This window comes from Canis aureus, chromosome 7 (assembly GCF_053574225.1).
Source record: "Canis aureus isolate CA01 chromosome 7, VMU_Caureus_v.1.0, whole genome shotgun sequence".
In the NCBI taxonomy this organism is placed as follows: domain Eukaryota; kingdom Metazoa; phylum Chordata; class Mammalia; order Carnivora; family Canidae; genus Canis; species Canis aureus.
The window spans coordinates 40,704,632-40,715,931 of NC_135617.1; the positions used below are offsets into that span (position 1 = coordinate 40,704,632).

Below are 11,300 nucleotides of genomic sequence, written 5' to 3' on the forward strand. Positions count from 1 at the left end.
CAGCGCCGGAGGTGCTGAAACCAGGACTAGCTCTGTCCAGCCCTCTGCGAGGAACAGCAGCGGCGGTGGCAGCACGAGCAGCCGCCAGAGCGTTGGCAGCCACTTCCTATGCTCATCGGATCGTTTCAAACACTCAGAGTGTAAAGAGGCTTTTCAGATTTTCATACCAGCTCTGATTCTCGTCCTGTATTTTTGGATCGTGAATGCTGGCTTTTAAAATGCGGATTTCTCTGAAAAGCCTGCCTAAAAGGTTATATAGCTTGGGTTGGGTGATAGGATCTTTTCCGCTGCTGGTTAGGGATTTTTCCTCCCTTTAGAATTAGCTGCTGTGAAAATTTCACCCTGGAAACGGGAAGCAGCAGCAGCGGCATCAGCTGGTTACGACTCTCATTGCTTTTGCCTGGTATCCAGGGGAGGGGTAGGTTTCAGACATAAGCTTCCCACTCCACACTTCATTCAGCCCAACACGCCTCTGAAGCCCTTGACATTTCTTCCCCTGACCTGCCTCTCTGCCCTGGAGTAGAAACATTTAAGCTAACATCAAGTCTCCTAGAACATTTGGAAGAATAATCCTACCCCAAAGTCCAGTACGAAGGGGGAAAGAAGGGCCTGCTTCAATTTTCTCTTTGGTATTGCCATTCAAAATTCTAAAGCATATGGTTTATTTCCCACCCCAGCAGAACAATAAAAATGGTATCAACCTACGCTTTCTCAGTAGGGGGGTAAGAGAGGGGAGAACCCTTCCACCCTCAGCTGAACTACTCTACAGGAAGAGGAAGAAAAGAAAAAAAAAAAAGCTAGAGAGTTCGACCAATCAACTTTATTATCATTACATGTGTTATATACTGAATGCACCAATTTTCTCCTCCCCTCCCCCAAGTATGGAAACTCTCCAACTAGCAAAACCTATGTATGTGTGTGTTTTAATTCTGGACCACATTATTATCTGCATTAAAAATTACTCTAAAATTTGAGCAAACAACACATAATTTTGAATGTGGTGCTTTTGATTTCACCTACTCCATCCTTGAATGCCTAAAGCTATTGGGTTAAATATGCATGCAGTCTATTTCTGAGAGATTTCAATGAGAGAGGCTTCTCTGTGACAGTTGGACTTCCAAGCTGAGCTACAGAATATAATTCACACTATCCTTTTTGATATCTGGAAGCAATCTTCTTAATATATATGACTTTTTATTATTAGTATTCATCACTCAGTACTCTTAATTACAAATTCTTTTCAGAAGGAATACACTGTATTTGAGAAGGACAACATACAAAATTTAACTAAGTTCACCCAAATACTTTTAAGTATTACCAAATCAAAATTAGGAGGTCCCTTTTCTTTCTCATAATGTCATGCAGCCATATCAAATTTAAAAATATATATCAGTTATACCTTTAACCAACTGCAACAGTATTAAGTTCCAAATCTACCTAACCATAGCAGCATTCAATTTATTTCATTAGCTGTCTGTCTCTTATCTTCTTGAGACAAACAGTTAAGGCCAAATGAAAAACATTTAACTTAGTTGATAAAAGTTTAAAGAAAGATATAGTTAAGAGAACCTAACATGGTTTAAAGCATAACGTCTGCATTATTCATCCTGGATGGCAGCTCTCCTTTGATGCAGTATGTTTCCAAGGGGGAGTCTAGTGCTTAAACTTTCCACATTATGTAGCTATGATCAATAAAACAATCTAAGTCTTAATAAGGAAAAAAATACTTTACTGTAAGACTTCCTATGAGACAAATTTATATATTTGTATCCAGTTAATTAAGAAAATGTTAGCATCACTAAACTTTGGCTGTCAGATATTAAGTCTATGTTCAATATAATGATGCTGGACTCTGAAGATCATGTAGATTTGACATGACATCTTTAGAAAAGTAGGTCAATTTATTTAGTTTGTTCAAGATTGCATTTCTGACCTGACCCAGCTCAGGCAAAATTGGAAAATGACACCAGTCTACATCAGCCCAAGTATGAAATACTTCAAATCTTACTGGGCCCCTTTTCATGTGCACCTTCCTTAGGCTACACAGCCTGTGTCCCTACCTTTCTTTGGAATTATTATCTCTTTGTTGATTTTATCTGATTAAACTAATAAATAATATGAGTGATTGAGTATAGTGTGATGTACTCTTCTCAGTTTAAAACAAGAACTAAAACAAAAAATAATGCATCTGATAGGAGAACATCAGAATTTGGAGCATTTGAGTAGTAGAGTAAAATCTTGAATGGTAAGAGGATAGCTACCAACTTCTGCATTTGGTCACTCCCAAGAGCTGAACAATAAACATGATGCCATTCTCATGTTATATTTTATTTTGTTTCATAAAACCCCTTAATATTTTAAAACCATATAAGCTCTAATAAATTAGTTTCTAAATCACAAGCATACATGTCATTATTACAAGACCTATAGTATGTGTCATCTGTATTTTCGAATACTTCATAACTTATTCCTACTGTACAAAATTCTTTGAAAGCATGGTACACATGTCTGATTGATTTCAGGGAGATCTTGTAAAGCAAACTCATATTTGGTAGAGCTAATGTGAAGCAAAAAGCTTTCCCAGTCCCCAAAGAACAAAGTTTTCAAACATGTGGATTATTCCAGCAGTCATATTATTCTTTCAATGTCATAGTTTTTTTCATGCTATGATTAATGGTATATCTATGAATTACTTTTAATTATTAAGTCTAGGTTGTCATCAATAAGGCAAACATATACAATGAAATATGTATGAATACTAAAGATATAATAGACTGACAATGTCAGAAAAGAACACAAAATAATGATACAGACATACATGTTATAGTGAAAATCACATATTTCTTTTTCACGATGTCTTTCCTGGGCATTAAAATTTATTTCAAATAGTTTTCAAAAATAACTAGGCCTGCAGAAATTCCATACAGCCAGCACATTCTTTGTGGGTTACACCTACATTCACCCATGTTAGCTGTTAGCTGTTAGCTGTCATCTGTACCTCTTCTCCTTCTTCCTATTATTAGGCTGGCTAAAAGAAGAAGAATCTGCCTGTCCCAAGTATTCAAAAGTACATACGCACAAGCACAGAATTTTGTGAAAATATAAGACACAAAATCTATTACATTATAGTTTAATATTTATTTGAAGCCTTTCCCCAATTTCCTAACAGTCTACCTAGTTTCTTTTGGATCTGAGTATATCATTGGATTCCTGATTTCATGGGAGCTATAAATAATATAGAATATGACTTTATTCTCTAGTATTTAAGACTACAGAAAAAATTATCTGTTCTCTTTGACAAAAAGTTGTTTGGTAAAGCCTGATAGCATAAACTTACACATCTCAAAACTGTTCCAAGAAATCAAACTTTATCTTTTGAAATATCAATATAACTCGACTTTTCACTTGAATAATTCTTTTATAAAACTGTCTATCCTGCTTTATAATAAATCAATGTGCAAAGTATTTATTAAGAATAAGTTATACACTTTAGGGGGGTTTATTATCTCTTAAGATATTAATGGTTCATTTATTCAAAATCAAAATAACTACAATGGCAATTCAAAAATTCACACACAATTTCTGAGTACACTATTCTTATGATGTATATATCCTGAAAGAAAGTAATTTCTTCCCATAATAATAGTTATTAATTTCTAAAAATTAGGTGAATCTATATTATTTTTAATGTCTAGATTATATCCATGTAAATGATGTGTATATGGCTCTTGGTGTAAATTATTCCCACAGTAAATTTTGGAGTACAAATGAGCAAATGTTCTCAATTTTGAGTTGAAATAGTATTTGAGCGTAATTTCTACTCTTTAGACATTGCAAATATTGAAAATATTGTTCTAGCAACTGTTACTATGTCAAAAGAGTGAATAAAAAATTAGAAAGTTTTGCTAGATATAACCTTAGTGAGTACCTAGCCCATCAGTTTTCTACGCTTGATTACATTAAGATTACCTAGACACCTTTAAAAATTAAGCCCCAGGGTGGGTCCTGGGCATTATTACTTTGCTAACACTCCCCAGATGATTCTAGTGTGCAGTCAGTGTTAAGAACCACTGATCCATCCCAACTACTTAGTTTTATAGATAAGAAAAGTGAATTATGGTGAATTTAGGAAACTTGTTTTAAGTCAGAGTGAGAAGCAAAATTGAGTTCCTCACTTCCATACTAAAAGTTTGTAAGACTAAATTTTAATTGCAATCTCTTTTAAAACAGAATGTAACATGTCCTATGAAGTTATAAGTTATATATAAATACACTTGCAAAATAATTTACACTTGTAACCATTGTGGCTCTAGTGTCAGAGTTTTAACAAACTGAGTTATCAATGGATAAAGTTAGCAGAAGGCAGGTAGATTGTCATACTCTATGGCATATATCTTATATTTAAGTAATATATTCTATGATACATTAAAGAAAAACATTGATTTTTATACCAATTTTTCATGACATAAAACATATCCTGTATCTGTAGTGAGTTCATTTACTGTTTGGGGTGATACAAAACCTTAAATTCCAAATTCTGAACACATAATACGGTGTAAAAGTTGTAAATTATTTTTTCCTTTTAAAAATTATATTCTCTTTACTGGGATTCAGTGGAAGATTTGTTATTCAAAATTATGTTTATATCAATCATAATGATGACTGTATATAGTCACAATTATACTATTGTGTATGTATACATGTAACAATAAATAAAGAGTAACGCCACATAAAGTATATATATTTCATTCAAAGGGATAAAATTAAGGAGCAGTTATTTTGCTACCACCAGAAAGAGCAGTTATCATACACTGTGCTGGGCCTAGAATTAACAGTGACCCCTCTATACCAAAACACTAGATTTCTAATTTGTTATAGAGAAATGAAGTAATTCCAAGAATATTCTATATTTAGATCTTCCCTCACAATCCTCTGTGTCTATTAATGCTTCCCATACAACACTAGAATATTAGTTGATAAATTCATCTCACTTTCTTTAGTTATAAATTAAACTCTCCATGCCATACTAGAATCTCAGTATTTTTTGAAAACTGTATCTTTTTGCTTTTAAATCTCTGCCATGTGGCTTTTCACTTAGTAGGGACTAAATGATGTTTGTTTAGTTAATTTAATGATTATTTACATTTCAAGAAATGACTGTTAGTACTGCTGGATCCAGACAAATTGTCTTAGCTCTAATTCATTTGTTGTTCTTCAGCATATAGTGGAAATGTAATCTGAAGAGTATCAATGGAACTAAACAGGGTCATCTATTTGTTTTTTGGTCTTCAAACATCATTTGAGGATGAATTCTGAGTCAGCATGCTATAGTGATTATGTTCAATCCAGCAGCAAGACTTTCACTAACCAGTCAATAAGTATATAGTGTGTGCTTTTCAAATGCTAAAGTAGAAGACACAGTTATTTTAAAAATAACATATTTTCTTTCTTAGAGAAGCTGGTAATCTGATTGGGAATATAATTCTTCCCATCAAAAGGTACAATTTATTTCTTTTTCCTTTGAATCTTGGTAAGCCTTATACTTGATTTGATCAAAAGAATGCAGTGGAAATTATTTATGACTTCTGAGCCTAGATTTCAAGAGACCTTGCAGTTTTTATTCCTATCATCTTTTCCACTATCAAGTGAAGTAGCCCAGGTACACTTCACTGAATACAAGAGACAGCACCAACTACCAGTCATGTGAATGAGACAATACTAGATCATCCAGCCCCAGGTTGAACTACCAGAGGAAACTGCAATCTCATGAATGACACCAGATGAAACCAGCAGAAGAACCAACCAGCTGAACTCAATCAGCTGAATCATACAATTGTGAGCAAATAAAGTAGTTGCTGTTTTAAGCCATTAAGATTTGAGGAGGTTTGTTATATAATAACTGGTACACTATCCAATAATTTCTCATATGCCCTTTGTCTTTGCCCTGATTTGTTGTTGCCCATGACACGTATCCCATCTAATGTATTAGGTATGTATTTTTAAATTCATTTTTTTTTTGCCTGTCTTTATTTACTGAAATGTAAGCTTCTTGAGAACAAGAATATTGTTATGTTCACTTTAGTATTTCCAGATCCTAAGAGTGTCTGAAACATGGTAGGTGCTGAATAAATGTTTGTTGAATAAATACCCAGTACAGATTTTGACCTGATATAAAAAGTTGGACTTTCCTAGACTATTAATTCATTTGTTTATTTAACAAATATTTTTTCAGCATCTAATACAATGCAGACACTGAGCTAGGTTATTTTGTGGACATATAAGATTTGCACATTATCTTTTGGAGCTTGAGAGCTTCAGTGGAAATTATCTTGCAGGTATAGTGTCACTGCCTCTTTGTCATAAAATACACATTAAAACCAAGAACATATTGCCCTTAAGGGTCACTGAACATCATTTACAAGAATGGTAGCACCAGTTTTATTGCCAGTAATAGCTTGTATTTATTTATTTATTTATTTACTTTTAAAATCGTGGTAAGAACATTTAAAATGAGATCTTCCTAATTTTTTTTAAGATTTTATTTATTCATTCATGAGACACACACACACACACACACACACACACACAGAGGCACAGACACAGGGAAAGAGAGAAGCAGGCTCCATGCAGGGAGCCCGATGTGGGACTCGATCCCGGGTCCCCAGGATCACACCCTAGGCTGAAAGCAGTGCTAAACTGCTGAGCCACCTGGGCTGCCCTCTTCCTAAATTTTAAATGCACAATACAGTATTGACTATAGACACAATGTCGTACATCAGATTTCTAGAATTTATTCATCTTGCATAACTTAAATTTAATACCTGTTAAATAGAAATTCTCCATTTCCTCCTCCCCAAGCCCCTAGCAATTACCATTCCTAAAGTATAGGCAACAAAAGAAAAACTAGGCAAGTGGATTGTATCAAACTAAAAAGCTTCAGCACAACAAAGGAAACAAATATCAGAGTGAAAAGGCAACCTCCAGAATGGGAGAAAATACCTGTTAACCATAGATCTGATAAGAGGCTAAAATCCAAAATACATAAGGAATTCCTATAACTCAATTGCAAAGCAAAAACAAAACTGACAAAGTGGAAAAATATTTTTTTGTTGTTTTTAAAACTGGAAATCATAAGAGTAGAAAAAAGTATGGGAAGAAATAACATTAAGGAAGCAAATCTACTGGGTTATAAATATGTATAAATATCTTCACCATAATTTATTAATAATTAAAGGTTAAAATATGCTAGGTGCCATCATTAATTAGTCAATAGGCAAATAATAATAATCACACTAATGAAAATAACAGTTAACTTTTACAGAATATCTAACTCAATGTTAGGTGCTATAGTAGATACTTTAAATATATATTTTTGAAACCTAAATAAAAAAATTAAGGTAGATATTGTTGTGATTATCCCAGATAGGATTATTGAAACAAATGGATTTAATGCCTCCATCTAGAATCATGAGGACCCTAGAGATATAAGAGCCTAGGGTTGGAAGTTGACTAGAGATCTCAATCTGCATAACAACCATGCAAGCCTTGGACTGCCTACCTTTGGCTTTATTATATGTTTAAAAGAAATAAATGGACCCATGAGATTGTGGCTATGCTAAGGCTTCCCAGCTGGTAAAGGACTGTGACAGGAATTGAACCCAAATCTGAAAGACTTTAAAGTAGATCTTCTTTTCTTTGTTCTTTCAGTGAGGACTAGATACAACAAAAGCACACAACCAGAGTTAAGAACATGCAGGGTCAGCGCTCAGAAAGGGACAGCATTTTCGAGTCCTCTGCCCTATTGTTTCTGAGTACCACAGCAAACATTTGTTTATATTTACTCTTTTTCATCTTCCTCTTAAGTGTGTTTCTTCCCTTTGAAATCCCAGATCCCTATCCACTTCTCCTTAGTTCAGGATTACACATATACTTCATTTTGCCTGTCTTTGGAATTCCGTGTCTGTATAGATTCCCTGTATAGAAGAAATCACATTTTACTTTCTCTTGTTAATCTGTCTCATGTCAATTTGATTCTTAGTTCAGCTAAGAAGAACTAGAAAGGCAGAGGAAAGTTTTCCTCCCCAGCAATACCTTGGGAAGAAATTACAAGATTTGTGAATTCTTTCATAGTTTTTAACAACCTCTAAGTCAAATCACCATACTATTAAATGTTATTTGCCAAAAGTATTTCCTAAAACAGTGTAAGAGGTACACTTATGATTCACAATAGTTTTCCATAGGCTAAAATTCTGACACAAAAATATTCAACAACAGAATCACTGAGTAAGCATCTTAGGCAGCTATTTGTATTACACTACTTTTTTCCCTCCATTCCATTTGAAATTATAATTATGATGTGGCTTGGCTGTAAACTGATCTAGTCATACTTCTGGCACTGGGTCACAGGTTAGCTGTTTTCTAAGTTAAAAATTTGAGCATATGTCTGTAATGTTAACCCAAATGAGAAGGATAGATCTCAACAATTTACTGTTGAGATGTGAAACTAAGACATCAATTAGAGGTTGAAGTTTAATTCGCTCAAAATCCTGATGCTTTGTTTCTGGGATAGAGCTGGGAATATGTGATTTTGATATCAGAGTTCTTAGTTTCAAAAAATAGAAATTTTAAATCTTGAATTAATCATACTTCAAAAATATGATTCATTTCCTACATGGAAAATGCAAAAATCATTGGACATTTATATAGTTTAAATGACTACTTGGATGACATGATATTCTTAGAACTCTGACAAAAGGAAACCTGAATATTAGAGTAATGTTTCTCTGCTCACTTCCTCAGTATATTATGTGCAATTTGGGAACATGTATACTAATAGAAAGGAAATGGAAATGATTGGAGTGGCAGAAGAAAGTATACCATACACAAACACATAGAAATGAAATAAAGTGGTCTGCATATGAAAAACTAAATTCAATTAAAATATAAACTAAGAAAATAATCTGTTCACACCCAAGTGGTTCATAGTCACATATTTATTCAAGCAATTTTGTCCTAGCTCCAATATCACTCATTTGCAACTATTGAATTCTTTAAAAACTAATCAATATCGCAGCATTGCAGTGTTTAAAGTCAAAAAGCTCATTCAATAAAAGTCAGGCTGCAAACATTTGTACCTATGTGATGAGAGAGATAAGTACATGCACCAAATCAAACTATAATAATGGCGTCAGTAAATATTAGAATAACTTTTCATCAGGTTTTTTCCTTCTAATTAAAATTACACTCTGAATGTGTTTGTGACAAGTTTCAAAAGAGCTTGCCAGCTTTCCTCCCCTTTTACATTATCTATAGCACCTATAGGAAAACAAATATCTTTATCCTGAGTATAGTTTTTGTTGTCTGTGTGGATTTTTTGTTTGTTTGTTTTTTAAACCATAGATATGGCAATGGGAAATTTGGCTTCTTGTTTCAGCTGCATCGCACCAGAGTGCTATTATCTGGAGGAAGTCCCTAGCCTACTCAGGGACTCAGTGTTCTCATTTATAAAATTAGATAGTTGCATGTTCTACCTCACTTATAGAAATGTTGTGTTGATAAAACTGAAGATAATGGATATATTCATCAATTATTTATTTAGTGGATATATGAGCTAAGCATTATCAATGGGAATGAAAATCATATTTTTAAAAGTTAAGATTCCTAAATAAATGCAATATATTGTGATGATCATATATACCGTTTTATTGATAAGAAATCATGTCAGAGGAGTCAAGTGACATGAAAAAGATTTTTCATCAAAGATGATCTCTTATGGCGGCACCATAACATTTCTAGATTTCAGAGGGGAATGACTAAGTCCATGTTTAGATGACCCATAGTTAAAAGAAATAAAGGAACTAATGTCTTCTATGAAGAAGAAAGAGATTGATATGAATTGAGTTTCACCAAGAATTTTTTTTTTGTTGTTACTATAAAGATTTTAAGAACTGAAAACAGAATCCGAGATTACTGAACCTTTGGGGTCACATAACCACACGGCCAACAGCTAAATCACATTTTACATCACAGGTGGACTAGTGAAATATGAAGTAAAGTATATATTACCAGAGAAGGAATACATGTCATACTCTGACATGAAATGCAAAGGATGTAATCTATCTCCCAAATACTGCCATTACCATAAAATCATCAATGAAAACCTTTCCTTCGAAGTACTTTCTTTGGATATTAGGAATATTAAAAATAAATGCTCTGTTAAGTATAGTCGAGAATAATAATATATGAAAGTATAAAAAATGTAGTGATTTCTGCAAACTTCTGGCTTTGAGGGATCTTGAAGATAGATCTCTTTTGTGGGATGCCATAAATTACCCACCCCCCACACACAAAGCAAAAAAGATATTAGGTAAGTGAGGGTAGAGTGGCTGCTATAGCTGAAAAGGGTTCACAGAGAAAGTATTGTTCAAAGACTCCAGAACATCTCATACCACTTATTTGCCAAGCTATACGCTCCTGACTACATGGCAACTTAACCTGAGAGCAGCAATGGAAAGTCAAGGGAAGCCTGTGCTTTAATTCCTCAATGGTAAGATATGCAGAAAAGGATAATGAAGAGGCAGGAGTGTGTATAACTGAATTATGTAACATGATTTTTTAAAGTTCAATGCTCAAATTGATTTTTTAAAAGATTTATTTATTTATTTATTTTAGAGAAAGGGAGAGAGAGAGAGACAGAGTAAGAGAGAGAGACCCTGTGCTCACTCACACAAGAGTCAGGGGAGGGCGAGAGGGAGAAAATCTCAAGCAAACTCCCCATTGAGTGTGAGGGCAGACAAAGGCTTGGTTTCATGACCCATGAGTTAATGACCTGAGCCCAACCCAAGAGTCTGACACTTAATTGACAGAGCCACTCAGGTGCTCCCTTAAGTTGATTTTTAAATTTTCATGAATACATTTGAAAAGGCAGTATTCTATGAATTTATGGATAGGTGAAATTAGGGCTTTTATGTGCTGATGTAGATACTCTGAAATACCAGCTTTCATAATTTGGAGAGTATGAAATTTTGCTTTAACCTCCTACGTTTGTAAATTTATATAAAATGCTTTCATGCCTTTTTTTGTACTAGGCATAGAGATTTCAAAGACTGAAAGACAAACATAGCCTCTGCTCTCAAGTACAATGGAGACAAATATACAGCTTGTCCATCCCCACCCAATTAAGAAAATTCCAAAACCTAGAACACAATTAGAAACTGTAGGTGTGTGGCTAGTGCTGTGGTGACAAAGGGAGAGAACTATGTGAGCCCATTTCTCAAAAGTCTGGCATCTAAAGAAATATG

The 11,300-nt window shown here is 34.0% G+C and overlaps 1 protein-coding gene across 5 annotated transcripts in view; it reads right to left on the reverse strand.

The window, feature by feature from the left end:
* Positions 1-11,300, reverse strand: part of ADGRB3 (adhesion G protein-coupled receptor B3) — a 714,356-nt gene that overhangs the window by 159,371 nt on the left and 543,685 nt on the right. The gene's annotated exons all lie outside the window — the stretch shown is intronic.